Source organism: Ambystoma mexicanum, chromosome 14, assembly GCF_040938575.1.
Source record: "Ambystoma mexicanum isolate Mex_15411 chromosome 14, UKY_AmexF1_1, whole genome shotgun sequence".
NCBI classification, from domain to species: Eukaryota; Metazoa; Chordata; class Amphibia; order Caudata; family Ambystomatidae; genus Ambystoma; species Ambystoma mexicanum.
In genome coordinates, this window is record NC_090940.1 from 635,195,639 (window position 1) to 635,215,962 (window position 20,324).

Below are 20,324 nucleotides of genomic sequence, written 5' to 3' on the forward strand. Positions count from 1 at the left end.
TGCGGGGCGGCACCATGCAGAAATGGACACCCATGTCCAAAGGCCATAATACACCTGCAGAGCTGCACCATGCATATCTGGGCACCAGTGTCCAAAGGCCATCATACGCATGCGGAGCTGCACCAGGCAGAACTGGGCACCCGTGTCCAAAGGCCATCATACCCATGAGACGTTACACCATGCAGACCTGGACACCTGTGTCCAAAGGCCATATTACACCTGTGGAGCTGCACCATACAGAACTGGGCACCCGTGTCCAAAGGCCATCATACGCATGAGACGTTACACCATGCAGACCTGGACACCTGTGTCCAAAGGCCATATTACACCTGTGGAGCTGCACCATACAGAACTGGGCACCAGTGTCCAAGGCCATCATACGCCTTCAGAGCTGCACCATGCAGAACTGGACTCCCGTGTCCAAAGGCCATAATACACCTGTGGAGCTGCACCATGCAGAACTGGGCACCTGTGTCCAAAGGCCATCATACGCATGAGGAGCTGCACCATGCAGAACTGGATACCCGTGTTCAAAGGCCATGATACACCTGCAGAGCTGCACCATGAAGAACTGGGCACCAGTGTCCAAAGGCCATCAAATGCCTGCGGGGCTGCACCATGCAGAACTGGACACCCATGTCCAAAGGCCATAATACACCTGCAGAGCTGCAACATGCAGAACTGGGCTCCCATGTCCAAAGGCCATCATACGCATGAGCAGCTGCACCATGCAGAACTGGGCACCCGTGTCCAAAGGCCATCATACGCATGAGGCACTACACCATGCAGAACTGGATACCCGTGTTCAAATGCCATAATACACCTGCAGAGCTGCACCATGCAGAACTGGGCACCAGTGTCCAAAGGCCATCAAACGCCTGTGGGGCTGCACCATGCAGAACTGTACACCCATGTCCAAAGACCATAATACACCTGCAGAGCTGCACCGTGCAATCTGGGTACCAGTGCCCAAAGGCCATCATACGCATGAGGAGCTGCACCATGCAGAACTGTGCACCCATGTCCAAAGGCCATCATGCGCATGAGGCGCTGCACCATGCAGACCTGGACACCCATGTCCAAAGGCCATATTACACCTGCGGAGCTGCACCATGCATATCTGGGCACCAGTGTCCAAAGGACATCATACGCATGAGGAGCTGCACCATGCAGACCTGGACACCCGTGTCCAAAGGCCATCATACGCATGAAGCGCTGCACCATGCAGACCTGGACACCCATGTCCAAAGGCCATATTACACCTGCGGAGCTGCACCATGCATATCTGGGCACCAGTGTCCAAAGGACATCATACGCATGAGGAGCTGCACCATGCAGACCAGAACACCTGTGTCCAAAGGCCATATTACACCTGCGGAGCTGCACCATACAGAACTGGGCACCAGTGTCCAAAGGCAATCAAACGCCTGCGGAGCTGCACCATGCAGAACTGGACTCCCGTGTCCAAAGGCCATAATACACCTGCAGAGCAGCACCATGCAGAACTGTGCACCCGTGTTCAACGGCCATAATACGCATGAGGAGCTGCACCATGCAGTACTGGGTACCCATGTCCAAAGGACATCATACGCACGAGGAGCTGCATCATGCAGAACTGGGCACCCGTGTCCAAAAGCCATCATGCACACGAGAAGCTGCACCATGCAGAACTGGACACCCATGTCCCAATGCCATCATACACCTGCAGAGCTGCAACATGCAGTACTGGGCACCCCTGTCCAAAGGCCATCATACGCATGAGAAGCTGCACCATGCAGAACTGGACACCCATGTCCAAAGGCCATCATACGCATGAGGCACTGCACCATGCAGAACTGGATACCCGTGTCCAAAGGCCATCAAACGCCTGCAGAGCTGCACCATGCAGAACTGGGTACCAGTGTCCAAAGGCCATCAAACGCCTGCGGGGCTGCACCATGCAGAACTGGGCACCCATGTCCAAAGGCCATAATACACCTGCAGAGCTGCACCATGCATATCTGGGCACCAGTGTCCAAAGGCCATCATGCGCATGAGGAGCTGCACCATGCAGAACTGTGCACCCGTGTCAAAAGGCCATCATATGCATGAGGTACTGCACCATGCAGACCTGGACACCCTTGTCCAAAGGCCATATTACACCTGCGGAGCTGCACCATACAGAACTGGGCACCCGTGTCCAAAGGCCATCATACGCATGAGGAGCTGCACCATGCAGTACTGGGTACCCATGTCCAAAGGACATCATACGCACGAGGGGCTGCACCCATGTCCATCATACACACGAGAAGCGGCACCATGCAGAACTGGACACCCATGTCCAAAGGCCATCATACACCTGCAGAGCTGCAACATGCAGAACTGGACACCCATGTCCAAAGGCCATCATACGCATGAGGCACTGCACCATGCAGAACTAGGCAACTGTGTCCAAAGGCCATCATACTCCTGAGGCGCTGCAACATGCAGAACTGGACACCCATATTCAAAGCCCATAATGCACCTGCGGAGCCGCACCATGCATAGCTGGGCACAAGTGTCCAAAGGCCATATTACACCTGTGCAGCTGCACCATACAGAACTGGGCACCAGTGTCCAAGGCCATCATACGCCTTCAGAGCTGCACCATGCAGAACTGGACTCCCGTGTCCAAAGGCCATAATACACCTGTGGAGCTGCACCATGCAGAACTGGGCACCTGTGTCCAAAGGCCATCATACGCATGAGGAGCTGCACCATGCAGAACTGGATACCCGTGTTCAAAGGCCATAATACACCTGCAGAGCTGCACCATGAAGAACTGGGCACCAGTGTCCAAAGGCCATCAAATGCCTGCGGGGCTGCACCATGCAGAACTGGACACCCATGTCCAAAGGCCATAATACACCTGCAGAGCTGCAACATGCAGAAATGGGCACCCATGTCCAAAGGCCATCATACGCATGAGCAGCTGCACCATGCAGAACTGGGCACCCGTGTCCAAAGGACATCATACACACGAGGAGCTGCCCCATGCAGAACTAGGCACCCGTGTCCATCATACACACGAGAAGCTGCACCATGCAGAACTGGACACCCATGTCCAACAAAGGCCATCATACACCTGCAGAGCTGCAACATGCAGAACTGGGCACCCATGTCCAAAGGCCATCATACGCATGCACAGCTGCACCATGCAGAACTGGGCAACTGTGTCCAAAGGCCATCATACTCCTGAGGCGCTGCACCATGCAGAACTGGACACCCGTGTTCAAAGGCCATAATACACCTGCGGAGCCGCACCATGCAGAACTGGGCACCAGTGCCCAGAGGGCATCATACACCTGCGGGGCTGCACCATGCAGAACTGGGCACCAGTATCCAAATGCCATCATACGCCTGCGGGGCTGCACCATGCAGAACTCGACACCCATGTCCATAGGCCATAATACACCTGCAGAGCTGCACCATGCATATCTGGGCACCAGTGTCCAAAGGCCATCATACGCATGAGGAGCTGCACCATACAGAACTGGGCACCGTGTCCAAAGGCCATCATACCCATGAGGCGCTACACCATGCAGACCTGGACACCTGTGTCCAAAGGCCATAATACACCTGCAGAGCTGCACCATGCATATCTGGGCACCAGTGTCCAAAGGCCATCATACACCTGCGGGGCTGCACCATACAGAACTGGGCACCAGTGTCCAAAGGCTATCATACACCTTCAGAGCTGCACCATGCAGAACTGGACTCCCGTGTCCAAAGGCCCTAATACACCTGTGGAGCTGCACCATGCAGAACTGGACTCCCGCGACCAAAGGCCATAATACCCCTGCAGAGCTGCACCATGCAGAACTGGACACCCATGTCCCAAGGCCATCATACACCTGCAGAGCTGCAACATGCAGAACTGGGCACCCATGTCCAAAGGCCATCATACGCATGAGCAGCTGCACCATGCAGAACTGGGCACCCATGTCCAAAGGCCATCATACGCATGAGGCACTGCACCATGCAGAACTGGGTGCCAGTGTCCAAAGGCCATCAAACGCCTGCGGGGCTGCACCATGCAGAACTGGACACCCATGTCCAAAGCCCATAATAAACCTGCAGAGCTAAACCATGCATATCTGGGCACCAGTGTCCAAAGGCCATCATACGCATGAGGAGCTGCACCATGCAGAACTGTGCACCCGTGTCCAAAGGCCATCATATGCATGAGGCGCTACACCATGCAGACCTGGACACCTGTGTCCAAAGGCCATAATACACCTGCAGAGCTGCACCATGCATATCTGGGCACCAGTGTCCAAAGGCCATCATACACCTGCGGGGCTGCACCATACAGAACTGGGCACCAGTGTCCAAAGGCTATCATACGCCTTCAGAGCTGCACCATGCAGAACTGGACTCCCGTGTCCAAAGGCCCTAATACACCTGTGGAGCTGCACCATGCAGAACTGGACTCCCGCGACCAAAGGCCATAATACCCCTGCAGAGCTGCACCATGCAGAACTGGACACCCATGTCCCAAGGCCATCATACACCTGCAGAGCTGCAACATGCAGAACTGGGCACCCATGTCCAAAGGCCATCATACGAATGAGCAGCTGCACCATGCAGAACTGGGCACCCATGTCCAAAGGCCATCATACGCATGAGGCACTGCACCATGCAGAACTGGGTGCCAGTGTCCAAAGGCCATCAAACGCCTGCGGGGCTGCACCATGCAGAACTGGACACCCGTGTCCAAAGGCCATAATACACCTGCAGAGCTAAACCATGCATATCTGAGCACCAGTGTCCAAAGGCCATATTAAACCTGCGGAGCTGCACCATACGGAACTGGGCACCCGTGTCCAAAGGCCATCATACGCATGAGGAGCTGCACAATGCAGTACTGGGTACCCATGTCCAAAGGACATCATACGCACGAGGGGCTGCACCATGCAGAACTGGGCACCCATGTCCATCATACACACGAGAAGCGGCACCATGCAGAACTGGACACCCATGTCCAAAGGCCATCATACACCTGCAGAGCTGCAACATGCAGAACTGGGCACCCATGTCCAAAGGCCATCATACGCATGAGGCACTGCACCATGCAGAACTAGGCAACTGTGTCCAAAGGCCATCATACTCCTGAGGCGCTGCAACATGCAGAACTGGACACCCGTATTCAAAGCCCATAATACACCTGCGGTCGCTGCACCATGCAGAACTGGACACCCGTATTCAAAGCCCATAATACACCTGCGGTCGCTGCACCATGCAGAATTGGGCACCAGTGTCCAAAGGCCATCATACACCTGCGGCGCGGCACCATGCAGAAATGGACACCCATGTCCAAAGGCCATAACACACCTGCAGAGCTGCACCATGCATATCTGGGCACCAGTGTCCAAAGGCCATCATACGCATGAGGAGCTGCACCAGGCAGAACTGGGCATTCGTTTCCAAAGGCCATCATACGCTTGAGACGTTACACCATGCAGACCTGGACACCTGTGTCCAAAGGCCATATTACACCTGTGGAGCTGCTCCATACAGAACTGGGCACCCGTGTCCAAAGGCCATCATACGCATGAGACGTTACACCATGCAGACCTGGACACATCTGTCCAAAGGCCATATTACACCTGTGGAGCTGCACCATACAGAACTGGGCACCAGTGTCCAAGGCCATCATACGCCTTCAGAGCTGCACCATGCAGAACTGGACTCCCGTGTCCAAAGGCCATAATACGCCTGTGGAGCTGCACCATGCAGAACTGGGCACTTGTGTCCAAAGGCCATCATACGCATGAGGAGCTGCACCATGCAGAACTGGATACCCGTGTTCAAAGGCCATAATACACCTGCAGAGCTGCACCATGAAGAACTGGGCACCAGTGTCCAAAGGCCATCAAATGCCTGCGGGGCTGCACCATGCAGAACTGGACACCCATGTCCAAAGGCCATAATACACCTGCAGAGCTGCAACATGCAGAACTGGGCACCCATGTCCAAAGGCCATCATACGCATGAGCAGCTGCACCATTCAGAACTGGGCACCCGTGTCCAAAGTCCATCAAACGCCTGCGGGGCTGCAACATGCAGAACTGGACACCCATGTCGAAAGGCCATAATACACCTGCAGAGCTGCACCATGCATATCTGGGCACCAGTGTCCAAAGGCCATCATACTCATGAGGAGCTGCACCATGCAGACCTGGACACCTGTGTCCAAAGGCCATATTACACCTGTGGAGCTACACCATACAGAACTGGGCACCAGTGTCCAAAGGCTATCATACGCCTTCAGAGCTGCACCATGCAGAACTGGACTCCCGTGTCCAAAGGCCCTAATACATCTGTGGAGTTGCACCATGCAGAACTGGACTCCCGCGACCAAAGGCCATAATACCCCTGCAGAGCTGCACCATGCAGAACTGGACACCCATGTCCCAAGGCCATCATACACCTGCAGAGCTGCAACATGCAGAACTGGGCACCCATGTCCAAAGGCCATCATACGCATGAGCAGCTGCACCATGCAGAACTGGGCACCCATGTCCAAAGGCCATCATACGCATGAGGCACTGCACCATGCAGAACTGGGTACCAGTGTCCAAAGGCCATAATACACCTGCAGAGCTGCACCATGCATATCTGGGCACCAGTGTCCAAAGGCCATCATACGCATGAGGAGCTGCACCATGCAGAACTGTGCACCCGTGTCCAAAGGCCATCATATGCATGAGGTGCTGCACCATGCAGACCTGGACACCCGTGTCCAAAGGCCATATTACACCTCCGGAGCTGCACCATACAGAACTGAGCACCCGTGTCCAAAGGCCATCATACGCATGAGGAGCTGCACCATGCAGTACTGGGTACCCATGTCCAAAGGACATCATACGCACGAGGGGCTGCACCATGCAGAACTGGGCACCCATGTCCATCATACACACGAGAAGCGGCACCATGCAGAACTGGACACCCATGTCCAAAGGCCATCATACACCTGCAGAGCTGCGACATGCAGAACTGGGCACCCATGTCCAAAGGCCATCATACGCATGAGGCACTGCACCATGCAGAACTAGGCAACTGTGTCCAAAGGCCATCATACTCCTGAGGCGCTGCAACATGCAGAACTGGACACCCGTATTCAAAGCCCATAATATACCTGCGGTCGCTGCACCATGCAGAATTGGGCACCAGTGTCCAAAGGGCATCATACGCCTGCGAGGCTGCACCATGCAGAACTAGGCACCAGTATCCACCTGTGGAGCTGCACCATATAGAACTGGGCACCCATGTCCAAAGGCCATAATACACCTGCGAAACTGCATCATGCATAACTGAACTCCCGTGTCCAAAGGCCATAATACACCAGCCGAGCAGCACCACGCAGAACTGGGCACCCATGTCCAAAGGCCATAATACACCTGAGAAACTGCATCATGCATAACTGAACTCCCGTGTCCAAAGGCCATAATACACCAGCGGAGCAGCACCATGCAGAACTGTGCACTCGTGTCCAAAGGCCATCATACGCATGAGGAGCTGCACCATGCATAACTGGGCACCAGTGTCCAAAGGCCATCATACGCCTGCGGAGCTGCACCATGCAGAACTGTGCACTCGTGTCCAAAGACCATCATACGCATGAGCAGCTGCACCATGCAGTACTGGGTACCCGTGTCCAAAGGACATCATACACACGAGGAGCTGCCCCATGCAGAACTAGGCACCCGTGTCCATCATACACACGAGAAGCTGCACCATGCAGAACTGGACACCCATGTCCAAAGGCCATCATACACCTGCAGAGCTGCAACATGCAGAACTGGGCACCCATGTCCAAAGGCCATCATACGCATGCACAGCTGCACCATGCAGAACTGGGCACCAGTGTCCAAAGGCCATCATACGCCTGCGGGGCTGCACCATGCAGAACTCGACACCCATGTCCATAGGCCATAATACACCTGCAGAGCTGCACCATGCATATCTGGGCACCTGTGTCCAAAGGCCATATTACACCTGTGGAGCTGCACCATACAGAACTGGGCACCAGTGTCCAAAGGCTATCATACGCCTTCAGAGCTGCACATGCAGAACTGGACTCCCGTGTCCAAAGGCCCTAATACACCTGTGGAGCTGCATCATGCAGAACTGGACTCCCGCGTCCAAAGGCCATAATACCCCTGCAGAGCTGCACCATGCAGAACTGAACTGGGCACTCATGTCCAAAGGCCATAATACCCCTGCAGAGCTGCACCATGCAGAACTGGGCACCAGTGTCCAAAGCCCAAACCTACGCCTTCAGAGCTGCACCATGCATAACTGGGCACCTGTGTCCAAAGGCCATCATACACCTGCAGAGCTGCAACATCCCAAACTGGGCACCCATGTCCAAAGGCCATCATACGCATGAGCAGCTGCACCACACAGAACTGGGCACCCATGTCCAAAGTCCATCATACACCTGAGGCGCTGCAACATGCAGAACTGGGCACCCATGTCCAAATGCTATAATACACCCGCTGAGTTGCACCATGCAGAACTGGGAACCCGTGTCAAAAGGCCATCATACACATGAGGAGCTGCACCATGCAGAACTGGGCACCCGTGTCCAAAAGCCATCATACGCAAGAGAAGTTGCACCATGCAGAACTGGACACCCATGTCCAAAGGCCATCATACACCTGCAGAGCTGCAACATCCCAAACTGGGCACCCATGTCCAAAGGCCATCATACGCATGAGCAGCTGCACCACAAAGAACTGGGCACCCATGTCCAAAGTCCATCATACACCTGAGGCGCTGCAACATGCAGAACTGGGCACCCATGTCCAAATGCTATAATACACCCGCTGAGTTGCACCATGCAGAACTGGGAACCCGTGTCAAAAGGCCATCATACACATGAGGAGCTGCACATGCAGAACTGGGCACCCGTGTCCAAAAGCCATCATACGCAAGAGAAGTTGCACCATGCCGAACTGGGCACGCATGTCCAAAGGCCATAATACACCTGCGGAGCTGGACCATGCAGAACTGGGCACCTGTGTCCAAAGTCCAACATACGCCTGAGGCGCTGCACCATGCAGAACTTGGCACCCGTGTCCAAAGTCCATCATACGCATTAGGAGTTGTGGCATGCAGAACTGGGTGCCCGTGTCAAAAGGCTATTATACGAATAAGGAGTTTCACCATGCAGAACTGGACACCGATTTTCAAAAGCCATCATACGCATGAGGAGCTGCACCATGCAGAGCTTGGCACCCATGTCCAAAGGCCATCATACGAATGAGGAGCTGCACCATGCAGAAAGCAGAAATGGGCACCCGTGTCCAAGGCCATCATACGCCTGAGGCGCTGCACCATGCAGAACTGGACACCAGTGTTCAAAGGCCATAATACACCTGCAGAGCTGCACCATGCAGAACTGGGCACCAGTGTCCAAAGGCCATCAAACGCCTGCGGGGCTGCACCATGCAGAACTGGACACCCATGTCAAAAGGCCATAATACACCTGCAGAGCTGCACCATGCATATCTGGGCACCAGTGTCCAAAGGCCATCATACGCCTGCAGAGCTGCACCATGCATAACTGTGCACCCGTGTCCAAAGGCCATCATACGCATGAGGAGCTGCACCATGCATTACTGGGCACCTGTGTCCAAAGGCCATCATACGCATGAGGAGCTGCACCATGCAGAACTGGGCACCCATGTCCATCATGCACATGAGAAGCTGCACCATGCAGAACTGGACACCCATGTCCAAAAGCCATCATACACCTGCAGAGCTGCAACATGCAGAACTGGGCACCCAAGTCCAAAGGCCATCATACGCATGAGGCACTGCACCATGCAGAACTAGGCAACTGTGTCCAAATGCCATCATACTCCTGAGGCGCTGCACCATGCAGAACTGGACACCCGTATTCAAAGGCCATCATACACCTGCAGAGCTGCAACATGCAGAACTGGACACTTGTATTCAAAGGCCATCATACATCTGCAGAGCTGCAACATGCAGAACTGGGCACCCATGTCCAAAGGGCATCATACGCATGATCAACTGCACCATGCAGAACTGGGCACCCGTGTCCAAAGTCCATCAAATGCCTGCGGGGCTGCACCATGCAGAACTGGACACCCATGTCCAAAGGCCATAATACACCTGCAGAGCTGCACCATGCATATCTGGGCACCAGTGTCCAAAGGACATCATACGCATGAGGAGCTGCACCATGCAGAACTGGGCACCCGTGTCCAAAAAGGCCATCATACGCATGAGGCGCTGCACCATGCAGACCTGGACACCCGTGTCCAAAGGCCATATTACACCTGCGGAGCTGCACCATACAGAACTGGGCACCAGTGTCCAAAGGCCATCATACGCCTGCGGAGCTGCACCATGCAGAACTGGACTCCCAGGTCCAAAGGCCATAATACACCTGCAGAGCAGCACCATGCAGAACTGTGCACCCATGTCCAACGGCTATAATACGCATGAGGAGCTGCACCATGCAGTACTGGGCACCCATGTCCAAAGACCATCATACGCATGAGCAGCTGCACCATGCAGAACTGGGCACCCGTGTCCAAAGGCCATCATACGCATGAGGCACTACACCATGCAGAACTGGATACCCGTGTTCAAATGCCATAATACACCTGCAGAGCTGCACCATGCAGAACTGGGCACCAGTGTCCAAAGGCCATCAAACGCCTGCGGGGCTGCACCATGCAGAACTGGACACCCATGTCCAAAGACCATAATACACCTGCAGAGCTGCACCGTGCAATCTGGGTACCAGTGCCCAAAGGCCATCATATGCATGAGGAGCTGCGCCATGCAGAACTGTGCACCCATGTCCAAAGGCCATCATGCGCATGAGGCGCTGCACCATGCAGACCTGGACACCCATGTCCAAAGGCCATATTACACCTGCGGAGCTGCACCATGCAGACCTGGACACCCGTGTCCAAAGGCCATCATACGCCTGCGGTCCTGCAACATGCAGAACTTGGCACCCGTGTCCAAAGTCCATCATACGCATGAGGCGCTGCACCATGCAGAACTGGACACCCGTGTCCAAAGGCCATATTACACCTGCGGAGCTGCACCATACAGAACTGGGCACCAGTGTCCAAAGGCCATCAAACGCCTGCGGAGCTGCACCATGCAGAACTGGACTCCCGTGTCCAAAGGCCATAATACACCTGCAGAGCAGCACCATGCAGAACTGTGCACCCATGTTCAATGGCCATAATACGGATGAGGAGCTGCACCATGCAATACTGGGTACCCATGTCCAAAGGACATCATACGCACGAGGAGCTGCATCATGCAGAACTGGGCACCCGTGTCCAAAAGCCATCATGCGCACGAGAAGCTGCACCATGCAGAACTGGGCACCCATGTCCAAAGGCCATCATACGCTTGAGGCACTGCACCATGCAGAACTGGATACCCGTGTCCAAAGGCCATCAAACGCCTGCAGAGCTGCACCATGCAGAACTGGGTACCAGTGTCCAAAGGCCATCAAACGCCTGCGGGGCTGCACCATGCAGAACTGGACACCCATGTCCAAAGGCCATAATACACCTGCAGAGCTGCACCATGCATATCTGGGCACCAGTGTCCAAAGGCCATCATGCGCATGAGGAGCTGCACCATGCAGAACTGTGCACCCGTGTCCAAAGGCCATCATATGCATGAGGTACTGCACCATGCAGACCTGGACACCCGTGTCCAAAGGCCATATTACACCTGCGGAGCTGCACCATGCAGTACTGGGTACCCATGTCCAAAGGACATCATACGCACGAGGGGCTGCACCATGCAGAACTGGGCACCCATGTCCATCATACACACGAGAAGCGGCACCATGCAGAACTGGACACCCATGTCCAAAGGCCATCATACACCTGCAGAGCTGCAACATGCAGAACTGGGCACCCATGTCCAAAGGCCATCATACGCATGAGGCACTGCACCATGCAGAACTAGGCAACTGTGTCCAAAGGCCATCATACTCCTGAGGCGCTGCAACATGCAGAACTGGACACCCGTATTCAAAGCCCATAATACACCTGCGGAGCCGCACCATGCAGAAATGGACACCCATGTCCAAAGGCCATAATACACCTGCAGAGCTGCACCATGCATATCTGGGCACAAGTGTCCAAAGGCCATCATACGCATGAGGAGCTGCACCAGGCAGAACTGGGCACCCGTGTCCAAAGGCCATCATACGCATGAGATGTTACACCATGCAGACCTGGACACCTGTGTCCAAAGGCCATATTACACCTGTGGAGCTGCAGCATACAGAACTGGGCACCCGTGTCCAAAGGCCATCATACGCATGAGACGTTACACCATGCAGACCTGGACACCTGTGTCCAAAGGCCATATTACACCTGTGGAGCTGCACCATATAGAACTGGGCACCAGTGTCCAAGGCCATCATATGCCTTCAGAGCTGCTCCATGCAGAACTGGACTCCCGTGTCCAAAGGCCATAATACACCTGTGGAGCTGCACCATGAAGAACTGGGCACCTGTGTCCAAAGGCCATCATACACATGAGCAGCTGCACCATGCAGAACTGGATACCCGTGTTCAAAGGCCATAATACACCTGCAGAGCTGCACCATGAAGAACTGGGCACCAGTGTCCAAAGGCCATCAAATGCCTGCGGGGCTGCACCATGCAGAACTGGACACCCATGTCCAAAGGCCATAATACACCTGCAGAGCTGCAACATGCAGAACTGGGCACCCATGTCCAAAGGCCATCATACGCATGAGCAGCTGCACCATGCAGAACTGGGCACCCGTGTCCAAAGTCCATCAAACGCCTGCGGGGCTGCACCATGCCGAACTGGACACCCATGTCCAATGGCCATAATACACCTGCAGAGCTGCACCATGCATATCTGGGCACCAGTGTCCAAAGGCCATCATACTCATGAGGAGCTGCACCATGCAGACCTGGACACCCTTGTCCAAAGGCCATATTACACCTGCGGAGCTGCACCATACAGAACTGGGCACCAGTGTCCAAAGGCCATCATACGCCTGCAGAGCTGCACCATGCAGAACTGGACTCCCGTGTCCAAAGGCCATAATACACCAGCGGAGCAGCACCACGCAGAACTGGGAACCCATGTCCAAAGGCCATCATACGCATGAGGAGCTGCACCATGCATAACTGGGCACCTGTGTCCAAATGCCATCATACGCATGAGGAGCTGCACCATGCAGTACTGGGTACCCGTGTCCAAAGGACATCATACACACGAGGAGCTGCCCCATGCAGAACTAGGCACCGGTGTCCATCATACACATGAGAAGCTGCACCATGCAGAACTGGACACCCATGTCCAAAGGCCATCATACACCTGCAGAGCTGCACCATGCAGAACTGGGCAACTGTGTCCAAAGGCCATCATACTCCTGAGGCACTGTATCATGCAGAACTGGACACCCGTGTTCAAAGGCCATAATACACCTGCGGAGCCGTACCATGCAGAACTGGGCACCAGTGTCCAAAGGGCATCATACACCTGCGGGGCTGCACCATGCAGAACTGGGCACCAGTGTCCAAAGGGCATCATACACCTGCGGGGCTGCACCATGCAGAACTGGGCACCAGTGTCCAAAGGCCATCATACGCCTGCGGAGCCGCACCATGCAGAACTGGGCACCAGTGTCCAAAGGCCATAATACACCTGCAGAGCTGCACCATGCATATCTGGACACCAGTGTCCAAAGGCCATCATACGCATGAGGAGCTGCACCATACAGAACTGGGCACCGTGTCCAAAGGCTATCATACGCCTTCAGAGCTGCACCATGCAGAACTGGACTCCCGTGTCCAAAGGCCATAATACCCCTGCAGAGCTGCACCATGCAGAACTGGGCACTCATGTCCAAAGGCCATAATACCTCTGCAGAGCTGCACCATGCAGAACTGGGCACCAGTGTCCAAAGCCCAAACCTACGCATGAAGAGCTGCACCAAGCAGTACTGGATACTCATGTCCAAAGGATATCATACGCACGAGGAGCTGCACCAGGCAGAACTGGGCACCCGAGTCCAAAAGCCATCATACGCACGAGAAGCTGCACCATGCAGAACTGGAAACCCGTGTCCAAAGGCCATAATATACCTGCAGAGCTGCACCATGCATATCTGGGCACCAGTGTCCAAAGGCCATCATACGCATGAGGAGCTGCACCATGCCGAACTGTGCACCCGTGTCCAAAGGCCATCATACGCATGAGACGTTACACCATGCAGACCTGGACACCTGTGTCCAAAGGCCATATTACACCTGCGGAGCTGCACCATACAGAACTGGGCACCCGTGTCCAAAGGCCATCATACGCATGAGGAGCTGCACCATGAAGTACTGGGTACCCATGTCCAAAGGACATCATACGCACGAGGGGCTGCACCATGCAGAACTGGGCACCCATGTCCATCATACACACAAGAAGCAGCACCATGCAGAACTGGACACCCATGTCCAAAGGCCATCATACACCTGCAGAGCTTCAACATGCAGAACTGGGCACCCATGTCCAAAGGCCATCATACGCATGAGGCACTGCACCATGCAGAACTAGGCAACTGTGTCCAAAGGCCATCATACTCCTGAGGCGCTGCAACATGCAGAACTGGACACCCGTATTCAAAGCCCATAATACACCTGCGGTCGCTGCACCATGCAGAATTGGGCACCAGTGTCCAAAGGGCATCATACGCCTGCGAGGCTGCACCATGCAGAACTAGGCACCAGTATCCAAAGGCCATCATACACCTGCGGGGCGGCACCATGCAGAAATGGACACCCATGTCCAAAGGCCATAATACACCTGCAGAGCTGCACCATGCATATCTGGGCACCAGTGTCCAAAGGCCATCATATGCATGAGGAGCTGCACCAGGCAGAACTGGGCAACTGTGTCCAAAGGCCATCATACTCCTGAGGCGCTGCAACATGCAGAACTGGACACCCGTATTCAAAGCCCATAATACACCTGCGGTCGCTGCACCATGCAGAATTGGGCACCAGTGTCCAAAGGGCATCATACGCCTGCGAGGCTGCACCATGCAGAACTAGGCACCAGTGTCCAAAGGCCATCATACCCATGAGACGTTACACCATGCAGACCTGGACACCTGTGTCCAAAGGCCATATTACACCTGTGGAGCTGCACCATTCAGAACTGGGCACCCGTGTCCAAAGGCCATCATACGCATGAGACGTTACACCATGCAGACCTGGACACCTGTGTCCAAAGGCCATATTACACCTGTGGAGCTGCACCATACAGAACTGGGCACCAGTGTCCAAGGCCATCATACGCCTTCAGAGCTGCACCATGCAGAACTGGACTCCCGTGTCCAAAGGCCATAATACACCTGTGGAGCTGCACCATGCAGAACTGGGCACCTGTGACCAAAGGCCATCATACGCATGAGGAGCTGCACCATGCAGAACTGGATACCCGTGTTCAAAGGCCATGATACACCTGCAGAGCTGCACCATGAAGAACTGGGCTCCAGTGTCCAAAGGCCATCAAATGCCTGCGGGGCTGCACCATGCAGAACTAGACACCCATGTCCAAAGGCCATAATACACCTGCAGAGCTGCAACATGCAGAACTGGGCTCCCATGTCCAAAGGCCATCATACGCATGAGCAGCTGCACCATGCAGAACTGGGCACCCGTGTCCAAAGGCCATCATACGCATGAGGCACTACACCATGCAGAACTGGATACCCGTGTTCAAATGCCATAATACACCTGCAGATCTGCACCATGCAGAACTGGGCACCAGTGTCCAAAGGCCATCAAACGCCTGTGGGGTTGCACCATGCAGAACTGTACACCCATGTCCAAAGACCATAATACACCTGCAGAGCTGCACCGTGCAATCTGGGTACCAGTGCCCAAAGGCCATCATACGCATGAGGAGCTGCACCATGCAGAACTGTGCACCCATGTCCAAAGGCCTTCATGCGCATGAGGCGCTGCACCATGCAGACCTAGACACCCATGTCCAAAGGCCATATTACACCTGCGGAGCTGCACCATGCATATCTGGGCACCAGTGTCCAAAGGACATCATACGCATGAGGAGCTGCACCATGCAGACCTGGACACCCGTGTCCAAAGGCCATCATACGCATGAGGCGCTGCACCATGCAGACCTGGACACCCATGTCCAAAGGCCATATTACACCTGCGGAGCTGCACCATGCATATCTGGGCACCAGTGTCCAAAGGACATCATACGCATGAGGAGCTGCACCATGCAGACCTGGACACCCGTGTCCAAAGGCCATCATACGCCTGTGGTGCTGCACCATGCAGAACTGGGCACCCGTGTCCAAAGGCCATCATACGCATGAGGCGCTGCACCATGCAGACCTGGACACCCGTGTCCAAAGGCCATATTACACCTGCGGAGCTGCACCATACAGAACTGGGCACCAGTGTCCAAAGGCCATCAAACGCCTGCGGAGCTGCACCATGCAGAACTGGACTCCCATGTCCAAAGGCCATAATACACCTGCAGAGCAGCACCATGCAGAACTGTGCACCCGTGTTCAACGGCCATAATACGCATGAGGAGCTGCACTATGCAGTACTGGGTACCCATGTCCAAAGGACATCATACGCACGAGGAGCTGCATCATGCAGAACTGGGCACCCGTGTCCAAAAGCCATCATGCACACGAGAAGCTGCACCATGCAGAACTGGACACCCATGTCCCAATGCCATCATACACCTGCAGAGCTGCAACATGCAGTACTGGGCACCCCTGTCCAAAGGCCATCATACGCATGAGCAGCTGCACCATGCAGAACTGGATACCCGTGTCCAAAGGCCATCAAACGCCTGCAGAGCTGCACCATGCAGAACTGGGTACCAGTGTCCAAAGGCCATCAAACGCCTGCGGGGCTGCACCATGCAGAACTGGACACCCATGTCCAAAGGCCATAATACACCTGCAGAGCTGCACCATGCATATCTGGGCACCAGTGTCCAAAGGCCATCATGCGCATGAGGAGCTGCACCATGCAGAACTGTGCACCCGTGTCAAAAGGCCATCATATGCATGAGGTACTGCACCATGCAGACCTGGACACCCTTGTCCAAAGGCCATATTACACCTGCGGAGCTGCACCATACAGAACTGGGCACCCGTGTCCAAAGGCCATCATACGCATGAGGAGCTGCACCATGCAGTACTGGGTACCCATGTCCAAAGGACATCATACGCACGAGGGGCTGCACCATGCAGAACTGGGCACCCATGTCCATCATACACACGAGAAGCGGCACCATGCAGAACTGGACACCCATGTCCAAAGGCCATCACACACCTGCAGAGCTGCAACATGCAGAACTGGGCACCCATGTCCAAAGGCCATCATACGCATGAGGCACTGCACCATGCAGAACTAGGCAACTGTGTCCAAAGGCCATCATACTCCTGAGGCGCTGCAACATGCAGAACTGGACACCCATATTCAAAGCCCATAATGCACCTGCGGAGCCGCACCATGCATATCTGGGCACAAGTGTCCAAAGGCCATATTACACCTGTGGAGCTGCACCATACAGAACTGGGCACCAGTGTCCAAGGCCATCATACGCCTTCAGAGCTGCACCATGCAGAACTGGACTCCCGTGTCCAAAGGCCATAATACACCTGTGGAGCTGCACCATGCAGAACTGGGCACCTGTGTCCAAAGGCCATCATACGCATGAGGAGCTGCACCATGCAGAACTGGATACCCGTGTTCAAAGGCCATAATACACCTGCAGAGCTGCACCATGAAGAACTGGGCACCAGTGTCCAAAGGCCATCAAATGCCTGCGGGGCTGCACCATGCAGAACTGGACTCCCGTGTCCAAAGGCCATAATACACCTGTGGAGCTGCACCATGCAGAACTGGGCACCTGTGTCCAAAGGCCATCATACGCATGAGGAGCTGCACCATGCAGAACTGGACACCCATGTCCAAAGGCCATAATACACCTGCAGAGCTGCACCATGAAGAACTGGGCACCAGTGTCCAAAGGCCATCAAATGCCTGCGGGGCTGCACCATGCAGAACTGGGCACCCATGTCCAAAGGCCATCATACGCATGAGCAGCTGCACCATGCAGAACTGGGCACCCGTGTCCAAAGGACATCATACACACGAGGAGCTGCCGCATGCAGAACTAGGTACCCGTGTCCATCATACACACGAGAAGCTGCACCATGCAGAACTGGACACCCATGTCCAACAAAGGCCATCATACACCTGCAGAGCTGCAACATGCAGAACTGGGCACCCATGTCCAAAGGCCATCATACGCATGCACAGCTGCACCATGCAGAACTGGGCAACTGTGTCCAAAGGCCATCATACTCCTGAGGCGCTGCACCATGCAGAACTGGACACCCGTGTTCAAAGGCCATAATACACCTGCGGAGCCGCACCATGCAGAACTGGGCACCAGTGCCCAAAGGGCATCATACACCTGCGGGGCTGCACCATGCAGAACTGGGCACCAGTATCCAAATGCCATCATACGCCTGCGGGGCTGCACCATGCAGAACTCGACACCCATGTCCATAGGCCATAATACACCTGCAGAGCTGCACCATGCATATCTGGGCACCAGTGTCCAAAGGCCATCATACGCATGAGGAGCTGCACCATGCAGAACTGGGCACCGTGTCCAAAGGCCATCATACGCATGAGGCGCTACACCATGCAGACCTGGACACCTGTGTCCAAAGGCCATAATACACCTGCAGAGCTGCGCCATGCATATCTGGGCACCAGTGTCCAAAGGCCATCATACACCTGCGGGGCTGCACCATACAGAACTGGGCACCAGTGTCCAAAGGCTATCATACGCCTTCAGAGCTGCACCATGCAGAACTGGACTCCCGTGTCCAAAGGCCCTAATACACCTGTGGAGCTGCACCATGCAGAACTGGACTCCCGCGACCAAAGGCCATAATACCCCTGCAGAGCTGCACCATGCAGAACTGGACACCCATGTCCCAAGGCCATCATACACCTGCAGAGCTGCAACATGCAGAACTGGGCACCCATGTCCAAAGGCCATCATACGCATGAGCAGCTGCACCATGCAGAACTGGGCACCCATGTCCAAAGGCCATCATACGCATGAGGCACTGCACCATGCAGAACTGGGTGCCAGTGTCCAAAGGCCATCAAACGCCTGCGGGGTTGCACCATGCAGAACTGGACACCCATGTCCAAAGGCCATAATACACCTGCGGAGCTGCACCATACGGAACTGGGCACCCGTGTCCAAAGGCCATCATACGCATGAGGAGCTGCACCATGCAGAACTGTGCACCCGTGTCCAAAGGCCATCATATGCATGAGGTGCTGCACCATGCAGACCTGGACACCCGTGTCCAAAGGCCATATTACACCTGCGGAGCTGCACCATACGGAACTGGGCACCCGTGTCCAAAGGCCATCATACGCATGAGGAGCTGCACCATGCAGTACTGGGTACCCATGTCCAAAGGACATCATACGCACGAGGGGCTGCACCATGCAGAACTGGGCACCCATGTCCATCATACACACGAGAAGCGGCACCATGCAGAACTGGACACCCATGTCCAAAGGCCATCATACACCTGCAGAGCTGCAACATGCAGAACTGGGCACCCATGTCCAAAGGCCATCATACGCATGAGGCACTGCACCATGCAGAACTAGGCAACTGTGTCCAAAGGCCATCATACTCCTGAGGCGCTGCAACATGCAGAACTGGACACCCGTATTCAAAGCCCATAATACACCTGCGGTCGCTGCACCATGCAGAATTGGGCACCAGTGTCCAAAGGGCATCATACGCCTGCGAGGCTGCACCATGCAGAACTAGGCACCAGTATCCACCTGTGGAGCTGCACCATATAGAACTGGGCACCAGTGTCCAAGGCCATCATACGCCTTCAGAGCTGCACCATGAAGAACTGGACTCCCGTGTCCAAAGGTCATAATACACCTGTGGAGCTGCACCATGAAGAACTGGGCACCTGTGTCCAAAGGCCATCATACTCCTGAGGCGCTGCAACATGCAGAACTGGACACCCGTATTCAAAGCCCATAATACACCTGCGGTCGCTGCACCATGAAGAATTGGGCACCAGTGTCCAAAGGCCATCATACACCTGCGGGGCGGCACCATGCAGAAATGGACACCCATGTCCAAAGGCCATAATACACCTGCAGAGCTGCACCATGCATATCTGGGCACCAGTG